At 38.9% G+C, this 26,405-nt stretch overlaps 1 protein-coding gene across 7 annotated transcripts in view; it reads right to left on the reverse strand.

Annotated features, from left to right (window-relative positions):
* MEF2A (myocyte enhancer factor 2A) overlaps positions 1-25,588 on the reverse strand; it is a 93,558-nt gene extending 67,970 nt beyond the window's left edge. For 4 of the 7 annotated variants that reach the window (XM_054213653.1, XM_054213649.1, XM_054213655.1 and 1 more), the window contains exon 1: positions 25,170-25,588. The gene's annotated coding sequence lies outside the window, so the exon portion shown is untranslated. Of the gene's footprint in view, positions 1-24,556; positions 24,705-25,169 lie in introns of those variants that run through there. The other 3 variants (XM_054213654.1, XM_054213651.1, XM_054213650.1) reach the window with 2 other exon arrangements.
* Between the last annotated feature and the right edge of the window lie 817 nt (positions 25,589-26,405).

The raw sequence follows: 26,405 nt of genomic DNA on the forward strand, positions 1-26,405 counted from the left end.
AGGAAGATGGTGCTAGGCACCCACAGTCAAGAAACAGTCTGATTCCCATGAACTGTCTCATTTCAGCAGCCACTTTTAAAAGCAGCCTAGAATGAAATTATGAAATTCCTTACAACCTAAACCATTTTACTGAGCCAAGTACTTCATAACCCTCTTTCTCTCCCCTGTCCCCAGCTCCCCCCCAGGGCTCATGTTACTGCCCTCCATTTGGATGTCTATATCCCTAAAAGCAATCACAAGCTAAGACTGTCCAAATCTAATATGGGGCAGGCCGTTGAAAACAAAAGTTAACTACATTAAGATATATACCCCAACATCTAAACATACCGTAGTAAACTCAGTTTCTACTAAGAAAAGGAGCAAGAATATTATTCAGAATATTTTCTTCTCCTGCATATAAATCTTTTCCTTTATCAGCAGGTGATATCTGGTAGTCTGGGTGTTCATACATCATTAGCACTAACCTAGCCACTTTGATTCATTTGCAAAAACGTTACCGAAACTACATTGATTATCGTACACTGAACCTTCAGATAAGAACTGTTTTCTAAATAGAAATTTAATTCTAAAACTAACTCTGAAACTATTTTTTCCTTAGCAATGGCAACAACCCAGCATACACAGTTAGTTAACATGCAGCAGATCCTCCTGAAAACTATACTAGTTTTCTATATTAGCACTATACTAGCACATGGAAAACAAGGAGGCAATCGGTGACAGCCAACATGGCTTCACAAAAAGGCATTACAGTACTGGGGGATAAGGGAAGAGCGACTGACATCATCCGTCTGGATTTGTGCAAAGCATTTGACACTGTCCCACATGACATCCTTGTCTCTAAATTGGACAGACATGGATTTGACGGATGGACCACTCGGTGGATAAGGAATTGGTTGGATGGTTGCACTCAAAGAGTTGCTGTCAACAGCTCGATGTCCAAGTAGTGACCAGAGATGAGTGGCGTTCCTCAGGAGTAGGTATGGGGACTGGTGCTGTTTAACATCTTCGTCAGCGACATGGAAGGTGGGATTGAGTGCAGCCTCAACAAGTTTACTGATGCCATCAAGCCGTGTGACGGCCCAGAAAAATTTAATCAAGGTCCCAAGCAAAAATCAATTAAGTGATCCATGTGTAAATATACAAAGGCCTTCTGATAACCTAATACATCCCAAGATGTATTAGTAACAAGAACAAGGAATATTGAGAAAAGCAAGATATTGGTGTATCTTAATGTATTTGAAAGGCAGCTGGTCTATTTTCAATTACATTAAGTAGCCAGGAATCTGAAGCAGAAGCCCGGACAGGCTCAAATTATTGTAGACTACCCTTACTGAAAATCTCTTCCATTTAAACAAGTACATTCAGTTACCTTTGACATGAAACATTAGATGCAAACGCAAGCTTTTTGAAATTGGAAGGTAGACGTCTCCATCTTTACTACGTAGTCAGCCAAGTACTATCTGATGCAATGACTGCCTAGATCTGACAATAACCAGGACTGGTGAGGAATCAGAGACTATAAATATAGCTAGCCACCCAGATTTGCAATTGTGCATTTAAAAAAAACAAAAAAACAAAAAAACAAAAAAAACACCACACACACACACAAAGAAAAGCACCACAAAGAAAACCCACACACCAAAAAACAGTCACACACAGTTTACTATTCTGATTTTGGAAAAGGAAAAAATAATTCTCCTCGCTATCAAAGAGACTGCCAGAAATGCAAAGAAGCAGCCCTGAAATCACTTCAGAAGGGAAGACTGCATGATCAGCCTCAGCCTCTTGCACTATTAGATGGTCAAAGTGGACATCTCAGCATTTAATTACTACATCAATGATTTTCACCTCCTAGGAAAATTACACAAAACAGTGCCCATTTCACACACACTGCTGGATCCCTTCTATCCATGCTGTCCTGTCTTCTTGTTCATCTTTTGACAAAATCTAGCAAGAGACCCAGGAACCATATTTCAGTTGTAGAGCAAATACGTAGCAGTCAGGCGTGAATGACTTCTCCTTGAAGGTATTAGTTCTAATTGCCACACTTAACGTTAACAGCAATATCTTATTTTGGTAAGAGTAGTTGCATCCCATTATAAAACTCTGATACTGCCTGTAGCCATAGTAGGTGAAAGTGTGGCATGTGCAAGATCAAACACCTCAGTCAACCTTTGAGCTTGGAGAAACAAGTGGTTAAAGCCAGTGTTAAATTGCTGCACATGAAGTGATACTTACTTAGACATAGAAATGATTTTTTTTTTTATTCTAACAGCATCACTGCAGTACACAAGGAAGAATCTGCAATCTTTTCTGTTCCTTTCTGGTATGACAATAAACCACTTTGTCCTCATGAAAAACCCTATATACTTATTGCCTTAAGCAAAAAAAAAAAAAAATATCTTGCATATTAAATGTATTCATGAAAGTGGATTCTGTATACTAGAATCAGATGCTAGCTTAATTATTTTACAGCGTCTTATTGTACTCATTCTAAGTAAATAATTGGTGAACAGGATTATATGGAATTATATGAACAAAAAAGTGAACCATGGCAAACTGGCATGCACTTTATACACAATTTTAAAGAACCTGCTTAAAAGCACTCTTGCACCTGCAAGAAATCTTGACTCCTCTTAAAAAAAGTTATTGTTGAGTACTTCGGGTCTTCAGGACATTAAAACCAGCTTTCTTTTTCATGCTGACTGGAAGCCTTGCAGCAGCTGAAGCAATAAATATTGACAGCTAGCTGGCAAACAGCAGAGATACCAGTGCTCCTCATCTCCAATTTCACCTGCATCAGCAAAGACAGAGCCTAGAAGGGACAGCACAACTAGGACCTAATATGTTCATCTGCATTACTGCTGCTTTTGCCTGTATTAAAAGCCTATTTTCCCCTCAATAAGACTGGTGTACCTTTGAATATACCTGCTTTCATACACCACCCCAAAAACTTCACTTATCTATTAAATCTCATTGCAACATACAGATATATAGTGACAAAGTTCTAACTCTGGATAAATCGTACGACAAGAAACTTCCAGCATCCAGTTTCATGCTCTTACATAGGTAGCTCAGCTCCTTCTCCCCTAACTGATGCTTCACAAGTTTTGCATGAGGCCACACATTGCTTAACAAAAACTAAACAGCCAACTTACAGCAAACACGGCAAAAGCTGTATGCCAAAATATGAGATACTCCTGACCACACATAAGAAATGTAAGGAAGACTTAGTAAAGTGGATTTTAATGAAGAAATTGTATTGGTGACTCTCAGTTCTCATCTCGTATTCTCTACTTTGAGGCAGTATTACAGAAGCTGTAAGGAAATGCATTCAGACTTGCTTAAAGGAAAGAAAATTCAAAACAAAAACAAAACGCAAGGACAACAAAATTCTGCCTGATTTCCCACTCGAAGAAAGGTATCTTTCCAGCAATTCACTCTGCAGTTCAGACAAACTTCAGACTGATGGTTGCTTTTAGCAGATTTCATCCTGCTGCCAAGCTAAACAGACTTTTAGACTGAGATTTGAAACAAAGACTTCTTAGTATAACCCAAAATGTTGACCACTGAGTCGCACCTAGTTCTCAAAACTTCAGCTTATGATTTCATCTGAAGCTAATAGTTTTTTACCCCTGCACAGACACACCTATGATTATGGTCTATGTTTAGATTTGTAAGAATTCACCAACATACAGTGTCATCATTTTCTCCAGCACTCAGCTTCACTGGGAGGAGGGGTGGAGACATCCTCCACACAATAAACATTTGCCTGCTTGCAAAAGGAAGATATGAATCAAAACAAGCTTACCCTGTACTTTTAGCAGGCACTACTCTTAACATGTTAGATCAACCAATACTTGTGGAAATTATTCTTCCTAGCTTCTTGTAGATTTTGCTTCCTCTTTGTCTACCACTGAATATATTTAATTTCGATGGCAGTATCTGATTAACAACATTAGGAAGCCTTTACAGATGGCAGGCACTCCCCTTCGTATGCATCACTTACTCAAAAAAATGCAAACCCTTTAGTATTCCACATCAGAAAAAGTACTACATAAAATTTTAAGACTACCATAAATGCACAGTTCAGTAATAGATACTACAGTAATAGCACGCATGAACTAGGTCTATCGCATAGCTATACAGCACCTACAAAGCAGCAACACACTGAGCTTTGGTTTAAACACAGTAAACTAAGATTTCTGCTCTTCTGTTTTAATGCTGTCAAGTCAGTCCATTTGCATTATTTGCACGATGTCAGTTTGGGCATGGAAAGGAAGGAGTACTTAGTCTATCTAGTGAATCCTCAGACTCAAAACCTCATTTTATTCAAATGGCCACCCCTGCCTAATTCTTTCAGTACGTGGAACTGAAGCCAAAATATTCCTGAACTAGATGGTAATACTCCCTATAGTCCTTCCATAGAGAGGTGAGATAGCTCTCAAGTCTCACTGGTTTGTTCTTTTTTGGAATGAGTCCAAGTTTGCTTCAGTGAAGATGCTCACCCCATGCAGCTGGAAGAAAGCCATTCAAGAGAAGGGGAAGTCCCCAAAAGCAGAGGAAAAAGCGTGATGGAAGACAACAGCAGAAAGAGTTACCAATAAGTTTATCTATCTGTGGCTTTTTATCCCATTTGATGCCATGAAGCGTAGAACAAAGACATGGCTTTTTAAATTTAGTAGATTCAAACAGACATTAAAGAGAAACTGGTTCTCATTCACTTTTAAGGATTTCACCTCCAGGGAAGGTCCTTCAAGGATGCACATGGTATTCTTTGGCATTCTGAAAGCAAAATCATTTAAGCACAAGACTCAGTTCTTGTAACGAAAATTTATTTAGAAGAGCCATGAGAAAAAGCAAGCTAAATCATGAAACTGAACTTAGTAAGTATTTGTCAATAGCACTGACAAACCCACTAAAAACAAGTCACAGCTTTTGCTATAGATCTGAGTTTCCACTGGTGGTTCTGCAGTGTCTCAAATCCAGCCTGCTATGGAAAAACAAAATGGGAACCGTAAACGGACTTCGTTGTTTTCATATGCTATTAATTCAGGAGCTTGGGCAAGAGGATTATTGATATTTTGAAACACTTAAAAAAGACCAACCATAGCTTCTGACACAATTATATTTTGCAGGGCTAAGAAACAGTATATATGCTAAGCTATGTAACTCTGAGTGCAGAATATTGTTATGCTTTATGGAATAATTTCAGTTCTCTATTATGTTTAAGAAAACTTAATGTTGCTTTACTACATGTGTCCTTGAAGTACCCAAAAGAAAGTCCACTGGGCTTTCTTGTAATTTTTCTGCAAATGCAGTATCTACCAAAGCTAAAGAATTCAATAGAAAATATCTTCAATCTTTGAAGAAGATTACTAGCCCATAATGATAGTACATCTAGAGAAATACCATCAAAAAACAAAATCCAACAATCCATTATCTGGAAGAAAGTGCCTACATAGTCTTCTCAACAGGAAGAGGTACAAAAAGTTACCAGCAGGAAGACATACAATTTAAATCACAGCTGGGGGAGGTGGAACCCTTCATTCCTCTGCTTTTAGCTAAGCCTCACTGGCATGACGTGTGACCACTGGACCTGAAGAAGAAAGGAACTCCCAAAGCATTCAAAACCCACTTGAATCTTCAAGCTTATGGAATGCAATCATGCAAGTCTGAGACAAAGTAAATCCCTTAGCAATGGGTTATTAGAAATATGATGTCCTGTATTCAGTGTTAAAGCTGCACACTGTTGCTCAGATTCAACCTAGGACATTTTTATTAATCTGGGCCTATAGCTACAGTGCAAGAAGAATCCTGCTACTGCATAGTAAATGGTATCATGCAACAAACAGGAGACAACAAATAAGCCATCTCAGTCTTTCTGCTCAGCATAAGACATCAAAAAAACCTTAAACAATAAACCAACATCACACTTTCAGCAACAAACCAGCAGAGAAAATAGTATTAAACTTTATTAGGATTTTGCATGAGATTATATTCCATTAAAGAGATTATCCACCTCGTAACATTCTCTTGATAGAGGACTTACATATACCACTCTTCCTTGCTCATCATCTCCCAAATGGTGACCTGTTAAATCTGCAGAAGGCACGTAACTGACACAGTAGCTTTTAAGCACAGATGATACCAAGAAATTCTGACAATATCACAGCACTGGCAAAATTTACACTTGTAGATTTTCTTAAAGATTAATTACCTGAGGATCAGATGGCTATTTTCAGATTTCATTTAAAAATTAATCTTTAGTCATAATGGCAGCACAAAACTGAAACATAACAGCATGAAAAACCCAAACAAAATACTGCAAAGATTATGGTGGATTAAAAAAAACCCATCTACTTTTGAATTCTCAGTCCTCTCTTACACTGATATGCAGACACAATGCTGCAGTGTTCCAAATTCTGCAGTTGGTTACATCTTAGTTACAAACCGAGTCTCTTCAAACAGTCTGATAACATTTAATCAACAGAACTCTGAAAACATTCAGAGAAATTATAACCTTTGAGAGTTTCACTGATTTATTCACTTCCATAAGATCACACGGTTACTAGACACATGCATGCTAAATATATTACATGCTATCATGGCAGCAGGTCAGTTCTGTACAAGCTGCTTGTATTAAATTTCTTCTATAAGTGACACTAGAGTTCAGCTCTGCTACAGCAAATATAGGAAGAGGCCTCACATTCCAAACAACCATCTGAAGGGAAAACGATGCCAACAGAGTATGCCTGTGCTACTTTGACCCATTTACTATTTTAAAACACACATGTAAGACTTGCATTTGTTATCTATATTATGAATTTTTAAGATTCAAAACTTCAAAGCTAATTGGTTTGTCTTACTCTCTTGCTATGAAAATTTAAGGAAAAGGTCACGAGACTATAGTCTATAATAGGTGATGTGTACGATCGATGAAATTCAAAACAGTCCATTAACCGGATCGGATATTGAACTACATTTGAAATGCTTTACTGGTTTATTAAACCAACTGGGTACACAGTAACTAGTAGAATACATTTTAAATAAGTATCATTGCATAGTGTTCTAACAATTTTATAGTAAATGTTCTCTATAAAAGATACTGACATATAAAAAACCCACACATTGTCTCTACATATATTGACATATATAGAAATATACACACTGGCACATAAAAAGTACAAACAAATCTGAGTTGTCAAAATTAATGGAGCACACACTAGAAATATTGTATCAACCTCTGTCACAATGCTTTCCTATGTAATACTACAAAAGAGGATACTGCTACAGAGAATGCCAGCCTAATCAAGAAAGGAAGGCAATCTCTTCGAAAAGCTGCCTATAGACCAACACAGGGGGAAACGTTGTTTCATGGCTTCAGACTGCTGCCTCAGAAAACACTAAAATAAAAGGCGAATAGTCTTGAACACAGAGGTCAAGAGAGATTAGAAAAGTATCTGTATTCTGCTGGAAGAATACACATTAATCCTTTTCATAAATCTAACCCAAATTCAAATACTTATCAGTAAGAATGTAATCACTTCAGCATTGAAGTTGGAGGCAGGGGCAATCATACAGACCTTTGGTAAATATTTAACCAGGTAGTCCTCATAAAAATCTCAGACTGTTGCTACTCTAGTCAAACCATATCCACAGTGGCTACTTCAAAGTTATCTCATATACCTACTTAAGCTGCAGCTGCATGTTTGCTGCACACTACAAGCACATCCTGACACTGTTCCTCTTAAGTAGAAACTTCGCGAGATTTTTCATACATCACTGGTCCTCCCTTTCCACTGGATGGGGGACATCTGGAAACCAGACAGAACTATCAACAGGTAACTGAGTTATTCACAATAAAGATATGCTATGGGCATATCAAGAGAACAAAGAGAGGCAAAAGTACAGATATGTTGTAAAGAATGGTTGGATTTTGAGTAGATGATACTTTAAACTGGCTTATTATTCAGTCATTCCTTAATTAGTCTGCAGAGAATACTAGTATTTATCAAATAATGCACTGACAGAAAGATACAGAATACCACATTTTTACAGATGAAAAGCATTATAACACTTGCAATTTTAGTCACGCAAAACTTAAGCGCCAAACTACCTGAAGTCTACAGTAGTCCTGATATATTGACCAGGTTTCATTTTGACATTAGAACTTCTGCACTAAGGGACCATGTTGGAGGTATCAAATCATCTCTAATATAGAAGAGGTTTTTTTAATGAACCAGGAGAAACACTTATATTAGCTACCCACAGAATACGTATTCATACAGCATCACATATAAGCACATGATTGAGATACTTTATCTGGTCAAATAGCACCATATTAACTAAGTGCTAACACACAGCAGTGCTCTGCCTGGTAGCTTTAACATCAAATCTGGGCCATCTTTGCACTTACACATTTCTATGCAACTGCTGGTAAGAATTCCAAACCAGAATTCCAAGATTCCAAAGAATTCCAAACATCCCCCAAACCACGGGAGCAGAAGCTGTGACTGCAAAGAAACAAAAAAACAAACCACGTCCTCAAGAACCATGCTTCACCTCTGCATAACCGTCAAAAATGTGAGCCTAGCTGAATTATAATGTTCCAATTGTCTGCTTCTGATAAATTTTGCATTTGACTTGTTACTGCTCAATTATTTAAGCCACCACTTCATCTGCATCAGACTTGAACCCATTTTTTCATTACATCTTATTTGAAAACTTTTTTCCACCTTGATGACTTAAGAGTTACATACCATTCTGACCTGCTATTAGCGAAGTCACAGCATTGAAGAACACCACAAAAAAAAAAAGTACCAGCACATTAGAAGTATACAACAGTTAACACATTTAGCACAGTCTTATACTGGATTCGTTTCACAAAGAAAAACCACATAACTACAAACAAGAGCTACACTGATAAAAAAACCCCAGAAAAGTAGTGAAGTAACTGAACCAGTACACTTCAATATGAAGACAAAACTATGAACGGGGATCAAGAAATACAACTTGTCTACAAAAAACGTGTTTTTCATCCTTCTACTTAACATGTTTCTGACTGCACCACTAAAAATGTAGCTTCCAAATTTCACCAATATATATAAAAACTAAAAACAAAAAAACCACAAAATTTTACTGCAAGCAAATAATATTAGGGTCCTTGAGAGAAAAGTTACAGTCTTACAGATCATATGAAACATATTTTGACTAAAAAAAAAATAAATGCTCAGTATTATACAAAGCATTTAAAAAACACTGAGCTTAGTGGAGGACTTGTAAATAAATTATCTGCAACCGTTTGATGCATTACAGGTTATTCTTATTTCAGAATCAAACAAAAACACAACAACAGAAATCAAAACCTACCTAACACGATTATCAATAAAATCACAGCTTGCATAATGTAAAACTATGCAGATGGTCTGTTTTTAAGATCAGACAGTAATTGTTTTGATTCTCCAAAAGCATTGGTACATAAATGGTCAGTTTCGGAGCTTCTACTTTTCAAGACCCCAGGTGAGAAAAAAGGAACAAAAATCTCAGCTGACTGGTCTGTAACTTTAATCATGAGAGCATTAGAAGACAAATCAAAAATGGAAGGGAAGATATTAAGATAAGTAAAAATGAGATACTGACTGAGAGTAGAATTCACAAGACTTTCTCTTTCCTCCTCAGGAGAAAAACACCAGCACTTTAACAGATAAATCTGACAGAACACTCATCATCCACCCACTGGGAAGTGAAATGAATGAAAGCTCAAAAAAATAGCAGAGAAAGACAGAAGGGGCAAGGGGGGCGAGAAATACTTCTGGTTTACTTGCAACCAACTCTCAAAAAAAAAAAAAATTACAAACAGCTTAAGTCTGACATATTCACTCTTCCAGAGCCTAACACCAAAAATCATATAAAACATAACCTCAATTGTTTACATCACTTCATTTTAGCCCAGTCACATGGCATGCAATACCTCCTCTTCAAAATACTGTTATGCCCTGTCACACTGACAAAGAACAGTACATGAGATTGTTAAATTGCACTTAGGCAGGGAGACAAGGATTAAGGCGTTTGCACCAGGGTCAGAAAGCAATCAACCGACTTCAAAGACAAGGCACCAATCTTAAATTTCCTCAACAGCAAAACACTCAAAAGGCGGCAAGGTTTGCCAATAAAATAACACTTGCTGCTAAAGCAATGGATTAGTAGACAAACTTTGAGGCACAGACGTCCTCCACATCACAATTTAATTTAACCTACAGGTATCAATTGGAAAACTGAAAAGAAATAAAAATGCATCACTCTCACTAGAAAATTATTTCTAATTTTTTTATCTTCCATATTTGTAAATAGCAGGAGCTGATGGAAGTTATATTTGGCAGAACAAAGTCCGTAATTAAAGTTAAGGCTTCTCAGAGTCAGGCATCCATTCAGTGAGGTCAAATTACAACAGAGCAGAAACTACCTCCACCGTCATCCAACCATTATCAACACCACAAGATCTGTATGCTGGACAGTTCAGAAGTCCTGTCATACACACAGATCAAAACAAAACAAAATTTTCTACCTCCCTAGTTTTCTTTATTTGTTAAAGGCCACTTGAGCCAAAACTTTCTTCTTAGAACAGAGGCATGAATCTAGGCCACAGAAAAAATTTGTACCAAAAGTCGTCCTGAAAGCCACAAACTTCATTGTAGTCTAATCATCTAAATTAAATATGTAAACAAAAATAAGATTATTTTTTTTTAAGGACGACACACTTAAGTTTGTCACACAATAACAATGAGGAACTTCAAGCCTACTTTTGAAAGCATTTCAAGCAGTAAGGCTTGCTAAATCAAAGAATCTTAATGTTCTTACAATATGTAAAAAAATAACCAAACCACATTTAATAAAGAAACAAATGGAAAAAGAATAAAAGTTGGTGGGTGCTGACTGTCATCTGTCTTACTGGAACATACCAAGTAAGTTTCAGTACTCTTCTGCTAAAGATACGATGAAAAGCTGAAACAGGAATTCACAGCTACAAACCACATGAGACCACGTGATAAGACATGCCCACCTCAAAAATGCAGGTGCATTGCCATCCACATCTCGCTAGTGAACAGTCGTAACTGAACATATTAACTTAGTTTCTCAAGGACTTCATAAATGACAAACATGACTCTCTACGACATGTTCTCCATTAAGAAACAGGTTTGCCCCATTTATGTACTACAATTAAAGAGCATTTTGTGACACCATGGATTTTCAAGTGGTAGGCGTAAAAAAAATAAATGCCTTCTCCGTGTGGGTATCCTAACATGCCATTGACTTACACAGCTACATTAAAGAAGTTTAAAACTAGCCTGCATACACCTATCTACATACATCTATCACAATATAGCTTTACCTTTGATCTAAGAGGGGATCTGAGGAATTCTAGCTAAACAGACTAAAAGGCTGTTTTCCTAATTTGGTCTCTAATCTGTAAGACAGATGTAATTTGTAATATTTTTCCCATCTTATCTTGTTCAGTATGCTACCTCAGCAAGTCTTTCAAATGTGAGCATTAAGATAAACCGAGGAAGTTGCTCTATAGGAAATACAGGTAAGGCCTATAAGCTTGTAACATGTCTAAGCATATGGCACAGACCTATCAGATGCACAGGTCTAAGGTCTGGGAGAAGAACATTCTGGTTTTAGGAAATTCCTTACATTAATTGCCTGAGACTAGCAAACCAGCACTTTAACCCAGAAACACCTTTTCAAGAAAAATTATTAAAAAGATACAGACGTTATCTTCCCTCATTATCCAAATGACTCTGAGCATCTCTAGATCCACTGCATCTTCCCCTGGGCAGAGTATGAACCCTGGGCAGTAAAACGGCTGAAACCCCCTGTGACAGGCACAGCAGACAGAGCAGGAGAGGACTAGCCACAGGCTGACTGGGCTGGGAGGGCAAATGGCACATGCCCTTCTCTGCCACTAAACTGCAGCCAGAGCTCCCTTCACAGACGTCCTGAAATTCCAGAACAGAATTCTCAACCCGCTGGTGCATTCTGGAAATTAAGAGTGGCAATGAAAGTGCAGATCTAGAGCTACATTCGTTAGATTGAATAGTGAGACTTCAATATTTATTGTAGCTCTCAAACAGAAATGTAGTTTCACAATGCATGATGGCAGACGTGTTCTCCAAACAATGATAATCCAATTAGGTATCACTCATTTAGACAGATACATTACTTTAATTCTGCTCAAATTGTCTCCTATTGCTAAAATAAAAGTTAAATAATTTAATTTAGCACAGGAATACAGCAGAGGAGAAAGAGACAAAGACTTGGATTAACGAGCTTATGTGAATGCCAAAAAGAGGAAAAGATGGTTCCCTACATACTCAGTAACCATTAGAACTCTAGCATTTTTTGCCAAACATGGTTTTATGTATTATTTTTTTATAGTGTTTTAGAAAGTTTTGCTAAGGCAACTTGTGTATTGACTACAATACAGCCAACATGCTGAATTATAAAGAAGGCAACAGCAAGATCTGACTAATGTGTATTAAAGAAGACACATTTACTACCATGTGAACCCCGTTAGAATTCACCACTATTTCAAGTAGTCTACAGGAAGCTTTTCTGTGCTGGACTTCCTCTCCTAATAATCTCTCTACTAATACTTCTAAGACATAAACATTAATAGTGTAACAGGGAACAAGCACACAGGCTTACAGCATTTTCATCTAAATAGGTCTAACAGACACAAGGAAACATGGTAGAAAGAATACCAGAATAAGATCTTCACCACTTACACCATCATCACAGCCAAGGACTTAGCTGGAGCATTGAAACTAATTCACTGAAAACTTCATTGCAAGCACAGTTAATGAATGTGGGAGAAACGAGGGAAAAAGAAAAAAAAATCCAGACACAACACAAGAAAAGCAAGCATTAGAAGACTGTAAATACCAAATTCAGCTGAAAGCTGACTTCGTCTAATCTGTTCTAGAAGTTTCACAAGAATAATTTTGTTGTAAGAAACTGAATGATACTAAAATAGTGCCTGTACCAAGCCTTTGGGATGCACAGATCTAACAGGAAAAAAGCAAGTTCCACCTCCCAATCTTCAGTTATACTACAACTCTATCTGCATATGTAAGAGGACCAGCAACACCAGCAAAGTAAAACTAAGGTTAGTTTAAACATTAAACTACACATAGGACTTGCCAAGTTATTGCCATTTACAGGAAATGCTCAAGAAATCTTGCAAGATGTATAGTTAAAACTACTTTTCTCACTTCCTGCATGGAGGTAGTATGTGAAATCCACCTGAAAGTAGAACTCAAACATTATCAGGAGTATTTGCTTTTAACTACATCTTACAGAGTCCAAGTTAGTCTTTCAGTGACGGTCTGCAAACTCAAACACTACATAATAAAAGCATTTCTTACAAGGGTTTTTTTTGCAGGGTTTCAAAAAACAAAACAGGACCTAAAAATGTCAATACGAAAGTCTTATTAGACTTCCAAATGAACATTTATCAATCCAAAAATAGAACAAGCTTTCCCTAAAAAGTGTTTTACACATTGAAATAATAGAACTACATTTTCTGTTTAAAGTCAAGAGCAGCCAGTATATGTATGCATAGCATTAGCTACTGAGGATCTGAACATTTCACCAAAGGGCTAGTTGCATCATACTAAATGCTGAAATCCATTTTTAACCAACAAAAAAAAACAAAACATGGCAACTTGGCACCTGATTTGGGGGCTTTTTTTTTTTTTTTTATGAACTTCAGAAAAAGAGCTACTCTTCTACAGAAATCCATATAAAAAGATGTCTTCCAGAAAATATGGAATAAATCACATCACAGGCAACAACCTGAATGTATTGTAAATCAAGTTCCTTCTCCTGCATAGTAACAAGAAACAAAAAGTATTCTAATCCCTTGAATGTTGTGACAACCACAAAAACTGCAGCACAAGATCTTCCAACAATATGCATTTTAAAATACAGAGCTTACCCTTCAGAATTAACACACCTACAACAATTTTTTTCATTAATGTCTGCAATTCTTTCCTTGCCCAAGTTTGTGCTTGCGTCGAAGGAGATGGAAATAGAAAAAGACGACAATCACAGAAAGTAGTCAAACCCAGATACAGAGTCTCAAAAAGTAGATACATTAAGGGTAGGACTCTTCAAAGTTTAAAGGTCTGAGACCAGAAATACTCCTAAATTTGAAACAAGGAATCTGAGGCAAGAGGAGAGAGGCTCACGCTCTCTCAAGCATTGAAGTTGACAAACCTAGCCAGACACACTCAAGCTACAAGGATAAAAAAACAACCTATGCAAAGGAACACCCATGGAACTGAATTTTAGATCTTCATTCGACTTTACTTGTATCTCAGTTGAAACAAAACAAAGAATGCTTTCTAGTTACTTTAACTGAAGGAAAGTATCTGTAAATACTAACACAAGTGGGCTGAAGCATTCATGCTCAAGATCCAGTTATATCTTTGAGAAATTCTCACCTACTCCTTCCTTCCTCCCCTGTGGCCCAAACACTGACACATCTCTGTGGGTGCACTACATGAAACCCAATGATTGTTGGGCTGGCTGTCCCTTTACTGTTCCAATATTGCTAACAGATCAGACTATTTTAAGATAAGCTAATTATGCCAGTGAAGTATCTTATAAGCCATTAAGATCAAGCAGAAGAGACCATGAAGAATTAAAAGCAGTGAAGTACAGATAAGACAGAAGCAAGAATTGTGATCGCAGCTATTCAAGATAAGCCTGGAGGATTCCTTGTCAGATCACAACTCCAAATTTTAGTCTGTACTTACTTTCTCCTGCTTCTAACAGTTGTAACAAGCACAAAAGAAACTTCACGTGAAGGGCTGCTTTTCCTTACACCTTGATAAAATTAGTCATTCAGGTCTTAGAACAACACACCAAAATCTTTGTGCCTTGCTTGTAGGCATTATCTATATGCACGCAAGACAGACAGCTACAGAAACAAACATAGACGCCTTAAAAGAAATAGATCTGAATAAAAATCCTCAGACTGAGTTTGTTGCACAGAAAGTTTCAAGAAGTTTATCAGATCATCTTCTCATTAACATTTCATTAAAGGAATGCATATTGGAAAAGCAGGTTGAAACCTCTTTTGACAACTAGTCAGCCAGTATCTTCGGGAACATTGTGGTAGGTTTTATTACTGAACAATTCAACCTTAAAAATGCCATGTTTAAAAAAAATAGCATCTAGAAAGTCCTCAATGAAACACAGACATAAGCCTCACATGGGAGGGTGGGGAGAGGGATTTTAAATAGATTTATTAGTATCTCTTAAGAACAAAAGAAAATAGTCCCTCCACTGCTCTGTTCCTTGGGGAAGGGGGGCAGATTAGACACAAGGTGTTAAAATTGAAAAATCCAGACGGTTTCTAGACAAACAGGTCTTCTGACTTTCTTTGATGCCAATAAGCTCCTGTTCCCCCATCTCCAGAAAACAGGCGTAAAAGTAAACTGCTGTCTGAAACTACATACAATTATGGTCCAAAGTCTGGCAAGGGAAAAGCAGGGGACAGGGAGTTGCAATCACAACCCCTTGAGCTTCTATTCTAGATAACAAGAATCAAATCCTGAGTACAAATGCTGCAGAGTCAATTCTCTGCACAAAATCCCCAAACCATTACAGAATTTTGCAACTTCCTGACCAGCGCTCTCTGGGTAGGAAGAAATCACAAACGTTCTACACAACTATCTTTCCATATACTTACAAACAGGCATCATCAAAACAAATATCTATTTAAAATTTAACTTTTATTCTGCTGAACAAATGAATCACAGCCTAATATGACATTTAAATCAAATCAAATACATTAACAGAAAAGCGAATTAAGAAACTGAACACAGTTTTAAATCATCCTACCTTTAAGAGTTTATTTTCACAAAGTTAAGTAAAAACACTTAAGAAAATAACACTGTTTACTGATACAAGATTAGAGCTTTATTAATGATGGTACTAAAATCCTGAAGACGGAACTGTACTACCCACAGCTTTTCTAATAAAATGAGGTTTACATGATCACAATCTATTCTCCCTCATTAACAGCTTCTGGTTCAATTGGCCAGTTTCAGCCAAGCGCATTGGTAAAACTAACAATTATTTTGAAGACTTTATATAAAAGTGCTGCAGAACTTTTGACCTGGCAGTTACACACAGCCCCCAAGCAAAGCACCTGACCTGCAGCGAGCAACCAGTGAGACAGCAGGTTCTGTTGGATCACTCAGGCAGTCAGCAGGCACCTGGACTCCAACTAGCCACAGCTAGCAGGCCATTTAAGATATTTAGAGAACTTGAAGAAATACACTGTGTAGAGGTGATACTCTGAAAGATCAGGGAATAACAGAAGACTTGAAATATAAGGGAAATGGAAGTTCTGTAAGTTTTATTACTTGCAAAACTACTACTTTACTATTATTGCTCAGACTATTTTTAAATTTATCTCCACCACTTCTCCAAGCTATATTTTAATATCATAAATAAAATGGGCTATAGTACACAGAATAAAAATTTTCATATACATATTGTCTTTGTTCTTCCCTCTTCCCCATACCATACCTGAATCGCTCCTGAGCAACCCAGCCATAAAGCTGGAATCCTTTTATCTCATGCAATCACACTGGTTGTGCTTGCCTAGAGCCAGTATTAACAGGACAGTCTACAGATCCTTTAATGACTTCCGTCTCCTCTTAGACAAAAATTAGAAGGTAAAGAGAAAAAAAAAAAATGGCAGCAAAACCCAACAGCACCCATTAGTAACATCAAGTTGGTTGTAGCCTAGGCTTGTTCTAAAGTATTTCCTCAGTCCTGTACCAAAACCCGATGGTTTTGCTCATTCAGGAGCTCAGCCAGGACCCCAACTACTGCACAAGCATGCCTGGATCACCAGAGGGTGCTGCAGGGGCTCATAACATGACTACACAGTAGATCTGGGCTTGGATCATAACCTTCTAACATTGGCCAAGTCCTTTTAGCAGCTTCTTTTAAAAAAAAAAAAAAAAAAGAAAGAAAAAAAAAGAAAAAAGGTTTTTACTTGGTTCTCTTCCCAGTCACAGCATTTCAATCTCCGATCCAATCACCTCTTCTGAAGTGAATGACCACTGTTTTCTGATAAGACTGGTGCAAGCTTTGTATAAGCACCTTGTGCTAACACACTATTCATTGTAAACACACATGTACTTGACAACAACAGGATTCATTGACTAATTCCACGGCATCTTCAAAAGATAACTACGAAAACAAGCATGTCACCACCAGACTTAACTTGACAGTACAAGAGTCCATCAGCAAAAAAACATATGGGGAATCTACAAATAGATAAAAAAAGACTGCAACCCCCTGAACTAGAGAAGTCTCACACATAGGGCGTGCTAAAAGCATCTGCAGGAAGATTTACTGAAAAGCAGCTAGTGGGGTAATGGTGGGCTATCAGGTTGCATTTCATCTTACTGTGAATCCAGGCCTCCTATGTAGGTAAGCCTGTAAAAAAAAAAAATTTCAACTAGAAGTCTCTAGGAGCATCCTTCAGAATACTAAGGCAGTTAAAAATTTCAACTACTGTTACTATTCCATGACCCTATTACATCTCTTAAACAAATCATTAGGCTTTTAAAGTACTTTCCTCCTATTTTGCAGGAAGCATCTAAATGACTCCAGTATTCAGGAACATTAATCACTTACGTTTTAAAATCCAGAACTTTCAATCATTTAAACACCACATTTTACTAATTCTTTGAAGCTACTGAATTAACAGTGATAAACAGAAAAATTCACCAATAGCTTTTTAAAAAAAAAAAAAAAAGGAAAAAAATCATTTTACAATTATCTTATGATAACTCTTGTTGTTCCCCTCTCCTTCAAATTTCAACTTATATTAAACCAATAACAATGTCTGGGGGACTTTCTGAATGTCTCTGTGTCCTTCACTGAACGTTCTGTATTTCTATCCAAATTTGTAATATAGGTTCGGTAAAATAAAATTTTTTAAATGTTACTTAATTCAATATGTAAGTTTCCCGTTACTTTTTTGATGGCTACTCACGTTAGCAGTTTTCGTATTTGTGACAAAGAAAACAACAAGCGGCTACTTAAAACTGAAAATTATTCTTTGATATTCAACAATCTTACTCCATGCTCTACATACTCCTCACAAATTTTTAGACTATTTTTGTTAATAACCAAAACTTCTGCAAAGATACCCATATTCTCTCTATCCAATATCCAGTTAATACCTGCCTGCACCTACTGATCACGTCTCTCTTCAGCCATGCAGGATTGTCTCCTTCCCCTGAAAGAGTTCTTCTAATTTAGTGCTTCCTAATGGAAACCATTAATACTTTTACTGATTGCACTTTTTTCACAGTCAAGCCCATCATCTCTCAAAGCAAACATCTTCACACGTGTTTCAGTGACAAAAAGTTAAGACACCAACAATTGGAATGCCATGAACAAAGATAAGAACAACAAGACAACAAAACAAAAAAAAAAAAACAAAAAAAAAAAAACATCACACAAACCACAAAAATCCTAATGCTCCAAAAGAAACACAAGAGGATATTAAGGAAGTCTCTCAGAGGAAATCCTCCCGCACCTGAAAGCTTCAAATCCCAAAAGCCAACTAGCCAAGCTAATACGTGCATTATCAAACCCAGACTAACAAACATAATTTGACAGCCTACAGGCTCAAAAATTTTACCAGAAAGTGCTTTTTACTTGACGTGTACAGAAAGGGAGCAGTGTATTTCTATGCCATACCTTTTACTGTGAAACCAATGGGCTTCTAAGCATAAATTTAATACACCTGAATTCCAATTGAAACATTGTATCATTACACAATAATTTTAACAGCTTCAAGGAAAAAATAAAAATATTTAGTTACTGAAATATTTAGTTTATTACCCTCACTGCATGACAAGGTAATACAAGTGCAGTGATGATGGAACATACCATTTTCTCAAATATTCTCAAAAGACTCAGTGCTTTAAAGCTCACACTGGAAAAAAGTAACATTTTTTAATTGTTCTATACACCAACTTATTAGCAGTCATTCTTGTCAGTTTACAGTTTTTAAAACAGGATGCATGCAGTCATATCAGGAAGAGGGCAGTTGCTGTGAAAGAATGATACCAAAAACAAGATGTCCTTAATGTTGATAACCTCACACAATGTTTCTGAGCTATACTTCACAAGTTTTACACAACAGTAAGATGGTCAATTAAATACAATTCAAAACATCTGGAGAAAAATGACCAATTAAAAAAACTGTCACTTTTTTTTTTTTTATATCTGAGGGGAAAAAAAACCAACCCTATTGCAACTTCTTTCTCAGCCTCCTGGACTCAAGTATTGCAGATTTTGCGTGATCCAAGGGGGGAAAGTCCCTTATCCTAACACCTTTACACAGTTTCTTTAATCAACACTGCCAAGGCAAGTCTCTTCTGCCCTTTATGACCCCTCATCTTTTTGTATGTGTGCGTATATCTGTGAGTCTCTCAAAGTTCAACTACTTACTTACTCTCTTACAACTGTAATTCTTCCATATCCCAACTTTTTACAGTTACAATACCTTCCTACACATAAGGGATACTAAAATCACCTCTGAATTCTTTCTCTCAACTCTATATGCCAATATTTTCAAGAAAGAAATGTTTAACTGCAGAGCCCCAGCACAGCCCAGTTATAGATATGCTTACATAATGACATAGCTAAAAGTTTAATAATTTATGCCCTTTGACCTTCCAAACATTGTAAGTGATTACAGAAAATTACAAGCTCAGGCCTGTGTATATTGCTACAGCACTCAATACTGATACTGACCACAGCTTGCAAGTATTACTGCAGGTATCAAGATGACATATCCATTTTACATATTCTCACAGGTCTATGGTTAGCTTTCAAACAATAAAAATAACATTAGTCCAATCCATGAAATCCTAAATGATGACGTTGGAAGCAATCTGGTTTTCAAATTAAGCTGAGTGTCAAAAACATTTGAAAGGATTTGAAGTAAATGGAAAAAAATCCTTCTTCCCCCCTATTATCACCATAAAAGTACCACGAGCACAAACCCATCCATTCTACACCCCCACACCCCACTCTTTTAGGTGACCTCCAACCACCACAGTGAAGGCAAACACATTTTTCTCCTAGTTATTTAGCTCGTTATTAAAAAAAAAGAAAAAAGTAAAAAAAAAACACCACACCAGTAAAAGATGCTCTGTCACCAATGGCACAGATACTTAACTCAAAGCATGCACCTTTCCACAACTATGCTTGGCTGATAATTCCTAATATGTTTTATCTTGGTATATTTAAAATAGGTATGCAACAATACTTAATAACTACTAGTGAAATCCAGCTGAGCACAAAGCAATACAGAATGCACTTTTAAGTCTCTAGGTTGGCCCATAAGGACTTTGGCAGAATTCAAAAGCTCTTCAGGGACAGAGACAAATATAACTGGGAGACCTACCTAATTAAGCATCACTAACATTTTGAATATAGAGTAGTTAATTCCCTGCAAAATAATTCAATTAATCACACTCTTATTAAGACGGATGTATTTTCTTCTCATTATATAGGCACACTTGTACTGTTACAACACACAGGGAACAAAAACCACAGTGCTTTCTGTAAAAAAGGTTCTAATTCCCCTGCATCAAAATTTTGAAAAAAGACTGGCCACAAAATTTATCTGTCTTTACCCGATAGTCATTTCTACCTAATTCTTCACTGCAGCCTCAGATTAAGGAGAAAAGGAGAAAGGAAGATTACCATATACACCACTTAAAATATTCCAACTCGGTGACTGTTTTGGCAGGGGGGGATTGAAATCTCAGGAACAGAGTCATCTTCCAAGACATTAATTCCTCTTTAGTGTCAAATGGAAATGAGAGTATACAGTACAAGGGTTTATGTTCCTTAAGAAAAACATATTTGAGTTAAGGATAAAGAAATCTAAAAAAATTCTCACAGAACCACTAAACATAAATCTACACAGTACAGTTGATAAATAAAAATAGAAGTCCCTTAATATGGAAGAAAAAAATCCCTTCCTTTCAACTCCATAAGCAGTAACTTGAAAAAATCAGGTGTTAAAATAAGAACGCACCGTATGAGGGGAGTTAAGAGGTAGAAATCTAGATCAGATACTTACTTTGAAATAAATAAAGCAAACTACACTACTGCAGGCTACAAACTTAACCCTCCATAGCATTATTTATTAGCTGGTACTCTACCACAGAACACATGCTGGGGGAGGGTAATTGTCATATTATGTAGTTGGAGTCTGTTTTTTAACTCTTGTAATACTACTTTGTTCATTAGATACTGTATCAGTGACCTAAAATGTATTTTGATTAGCTGCCCATAAGAGTTCCTGAAATCTTTTAATGGAAGATGAACAAAACTAACTTGGGGGAAAGGGGTGGGCAATCAAAATAGTGTCTTGCTGTAATCTTACAACCTTTGTAAGACACCAAAACATATTGTAAACATTCAGGGGAAAAGTCAGCTATATTTAGTTATTTCAGGGTCTGACTGCACCTTTGGAGACTTTATTCACTTCACATGATAGGAGAAAGAGTTAAACTAAACCCACTTTCAGTACCACATTGGCTACTCCACTCAAATAATTATTGCATTAGTCTTTCAGCACTAGCAGTAAAGCATACAAGAAAATAGAGGAATACTGCAATTTTCCTCGCTTACACTACCAGAGCTGAAGAAATCAAATTTGAACGAAAGGCAACGGCACCAAAAATCACCCGTATTAGTCACAGAGAGAATTGGACTTTTGTTCCATTTGATCAACAGAAGAACACGTTATTACACATGTGAAATAAAGCTTTCAAATACAAGAAATGTGAAAACTTAAATAAAGCCATTTTGCACATTAAGAAGCTATGCGGTATATACATTGACACATAATGTTCAAATTAATTCAAAGTAAGGTTTATTTCAATGTCAAGGAAAAGTATTTCCCAGTTTTTTACACACAGTATCAGGCTGCTCTCATACTGAATGGGCCCAAAGCCTAAGAGTATTTAATCCTGTGGCCTTTAAAAATAAAAATAAGAATTTAGTGAGGTGAATAAAATGTACTAATGTTGATTTTTAGAAAACATATTTTTTAAAAATTGAGCTGTAAACAAAGATCTCTCTCATGCAAGGCATAACAAATTAGTTATTACAACTGCAAGATATTTCTTATTTAGGCAATAAACTTGCTTCCCAAACTAATACAGATTTGCACATTACATAGCATTATACTACACTACTTTTATTACTGTTAGAGAATTAACCAGATGTGTTTTGTTATGCATGGCATGACTGAGAGCAGGCAAGGTACCATGGCATTGTTCGCAGACTTGCATGGTGCTTCTAGTCTCTCTGAAGCAGAGCTTAGGCCCAGAATACACAGAATGACATCAACAAGTTATCCAAGAAACTTGGCTAACATTCTAAAATAAACCCCGTAAAAGCTTTGCTGCCCACATTAACCAGTTTAAGGTAAACCGCACACACTTCAGCTCAAATAAGGTTCCTAAATAAGATAGGTCTTCTGCCATAATGAGCCATTTTATTCTCCAGAATTATTTCAAGTTTTAATTCCACCAAGTCCTCCTTATCTTACTAATCCACATGACTCAATTCTGTAGAATCAATTTACCTAGTTTCACAAAATTCAGTGTTAACTTATTTATTCATCCCTTGTTTCGCAGAGAAAGCGGCATGTTATGTGAAATTATAGGAATTTAAATCCAGATACCTACGTATATGCAAAGCATTCTATGGGCCCACTCATTTATAGAAGTGAGGTATAACCACATTGGTTTAAAGACACACTTAAAAAATGGAGCAAAACAAGCAAACATACAAGCTAAAGGCTAATATATTTCTACCATAGTTTACAATCTGTAAACGCCTTCTCACAAATAAATCATGAGAAATGCTAGAATATTAAAACTGGTTTAGATGAGCTGCACCGGCAGAGAGACCGCCATGTACAGTAAAATTGTTCTGAAGCAGATCCTGTCCCTCTTATTGAAGGATTCTTCTTGTTTATTGATGATACTCCTCTACTACTTCTGGAAGACTATGTCAACTACAGATTTAGAAAAGAATTATGAAGAAGAAAGATAACTAAGCAGGGCACTGGGTTATTTTCCTTCCTAAATCCCAAACTGAACACCTTCAATCAAACAAGGCTTATCTCCAACTCGACAGCACTATTAAAATCCCTTAACATCAAGGCAAATTGTTCCATTCTCTCATTTTTGTTTTGCTAGCTAAACAAGTATAGAATTTTAACATATCATGTTGTAATTATGCCCCTTGGTGACCAAAGGTGTTAAAATTGCATGCTTTATTACAATTCTTCTAAATTATGTAACTGAAAGACGTCATTTTGCACATCTTCTATCACCTAAAAGAGAAAGATAGTTCAAAAAAGGAACCTCACACTTCTCCCCCAAATGCAAATCACTTGTTAGAGAGGAGGAAATAACCAAAGATTACATTCTTACATGTAAAAGGTAAACATTTTAAATAATTTTAAAAACAGACAACATAGACTATAAGAACGTTGCACTGACACCTTTTGTGCAGGTTGTTTAAACACTAGCTAGCAATAACAAGACAACAGAAATATCTATCAAAATATAGATACCTAGTTCCTAAAAATGAAAAAAAAAAAAAACCACTTGTATAAGGAACAATTGTGTATAGACAGTTAACATAAGTAAGTTTGAAAGCTTCTAGCCCTCCCTCATGCTACATAAAAATTCAGCAGACTGTGAAAAAGGTTTAAAATAAATACTGTCTATATTACCAATTCCATACCAAACCACATTTTTTTTCCTTACTACTGTTTTTGTTGCTTCCTTTGTGCTTCCCAGAACCTCTTTTCCCCACTGTTAATAATAAATTTAGTCCTTACGTTACTATGGGACACAATGGTTTCACACTAAGCATTAAAAGAAACCCTCTTCTTACATTGTCTTTTTCCCCCTACAGAACTCCAGTTTCTCAACTCTGAAATTAATCACTTGTCAAACAAGTCACTATGGCTCAGTTTTTCTAAGCAATTCTCTTCTCTTCACCACCTACCATCTCGAAAGCAGGTAAAAATTTACTGGAAAATACAGCTCCACGAACTCAAAGAATTTACTGTCTTTCCAGTCAGAAACAGAACAGTCGCTTTTCCTTATCCTCACGACTTCTGCACAGAGGTGCCGAACGCAAAATCCCACTTACAGTACAACACAGCTGTACCTTCAATCTTTTCCTCCCTCTGGACAAAAACATCCTCTAGTTTACACATTAGCGAACAGTTTCTCCTCCCCTTCTCAACACACCTTTATGCAGCGTACAACTACTTTAACTATCTGTACCTTCACCTCCTCCCTCCCCGACCCCCGACAGTTTTCCCCAGCGTATACCACGGATAGGCTCCTGGGGCGGGGGGGGGGGGTGGTGGTTTGTTTTTAAACGTGATGTTGCTTACCCAACGTGGCTGCCGAGAAGCAGGACAAAAGGTACTTTTGCTCCCCGCCTTTCCAGTCACACACACACCCCGGAGCGGAGCCGGCCACCCAGGCGAAGACGATCTTACCTCAGTGTTCCCCGAACGCCAGGGCCTCATACCCCACCCTCTCTCCCCGGTGCACCAGCCCTCGGGCAGACTCCGTCGGCCTGGTCCATAAATGTCCATCCTCTCCCTCCAGCCAGCAGTAAGGGAAGTTCTGGAGAGGCCCCGGCCGCGGGGAACTTGCCCACCCGCGGGACCCCGGCACCCCACCGCCCCCGCCCCTCCCCCGCCCGCCCCCCGCACCAACTTCCCCGCCGGCACCCCCCGCTCCGCTCCTATCAGTACGGCAGTGCTGGAAGGGGATGGCGGCGGGGACCCTCCTTCTCCCCCCCCACTCCCGCCCCGAGCCGCCCCCCTCGGCGACTGCCCCCGCCCGTCACCCCCTGCCCCTGCCGCCGACCTCGCTCACTCGCCTTCCGCTCCTCGCCTCCGACCCTCGGCACCTTCCAGAGCCGCGGGGCTCGGGGGACGCTCCCCTGCCCTCCCGCTCGCCCCCAAAAGCGGGGACCCCCCCTCCCCGCTCACTCACCCGCCCGCGTCCCCTCGCCGCCCGCCGCCGCCGCTCCTGCCTCCTCCCCGCTGAGGCTCCTCAGGAGACACTGACACCGGCGCACGGATACCCGCTGGGCGCTATTTTTGGGAAACAAGGCCCAATCGGGGCCGGAACTACTTCCTCTGTCACACTCTCTCTCCTCAGGCGGACGGTCGTCTCCGAAAGATATCCTTCCGCTCCTTTCTCCTGTCACCTCGGACGTCGCTGCGGGCGTTCACCCGAGCCGGGCAGGGGCGGGACGAGGGGGAAAGCGTGGGGGAACCCGAGGTGAGCCTACGGCCGGCGGCGGGGCTGCGAGCGCCCCGCTCTGAACATCCAGCATCGCCGGATTATTTTGTTTTACCATGGGGAGCGGCCGGGTCTACATTCTTCACCGCCGACCCAATCCTGCGGCGCAGCGAGCCCATAGGGCAGCGCGCCGGAATGAAGGGGCGGCAGCGCCAATCAGCGCCCGCAGAGAAGAGCAGCGCCGGCCAACCAGAGAGCAGTTGGTAGGCGGGGCGTAATGAAACGTGAGGGCCTTGAGTGACAGGCGTGCACCCAATCAGGGACACCTCGAGGGAAGCGGCGGCCAATCAAAGCCGAGCGTGCGCGGGCCTACCGCGCAGGAAGCCCTTGGCCGTGCCCCCTCCACCCCAACCTTGGCGACAGCGCCTGCGCACAGCGGCCCCCGTCCCTCCCTCCGCCGCCCCAGTGACGCACGTAGCCGGGCCCGCCCTACCGAGAGAGCGGCGCGTGCGCCCACGCGCCGGGCCCGCGAGGGCAGGGCCGCGCGCGCCCGGCACTGAGGGGTTGCCGGGGGCAACGGCTGCAGGGGGGCCTGAGGGACACGGCGGGGCCGCAGCCCCTTCCCGCAGCCCGCCTCCCTCCTCAGGAGGAGACACCGTGGTGGGAAAGCCGTGCAGCCAGCAGAGCTGCTCCCCCCCACCCCCTTTCCTGCCCTCATCTCTCCAGCAAGGCAAAGCTTTGCTCTCAGGGCCCAAATCCACGTACTTGAGTTAATTAAAACAAGTCGCAATTAAGTAGTCCCTCATCCTCTTGCAAGGCCTGATCACTGGAGGATGCAGCGGGAAACCAACACCAGCTCTTCCACCCACAAACTGCCCAGCTACCTGTCACCAGCGCAAAAACCACCACCACCTCCCCACTATGCATGTATATTTTTTGTTACTATGTTTTTCTCACTAGCTTTCTGTGAAAATCACTGTTCTA

This window comes from Rissa tridactyla, chromosome 9, assembly GCF_028500815.1.
Source record: "Rissa tridactyla isolate bRisTri1 chromosome 9, bRisTri1.patW.cur.20221130, whole genome shotgun sequence".
Classification (NCBI taxonomy): Eukaryota; Metazoa; Chordata; class Aves; order Charadriiformes; family Laridae; genus Rissa; species Rissa tridactyla.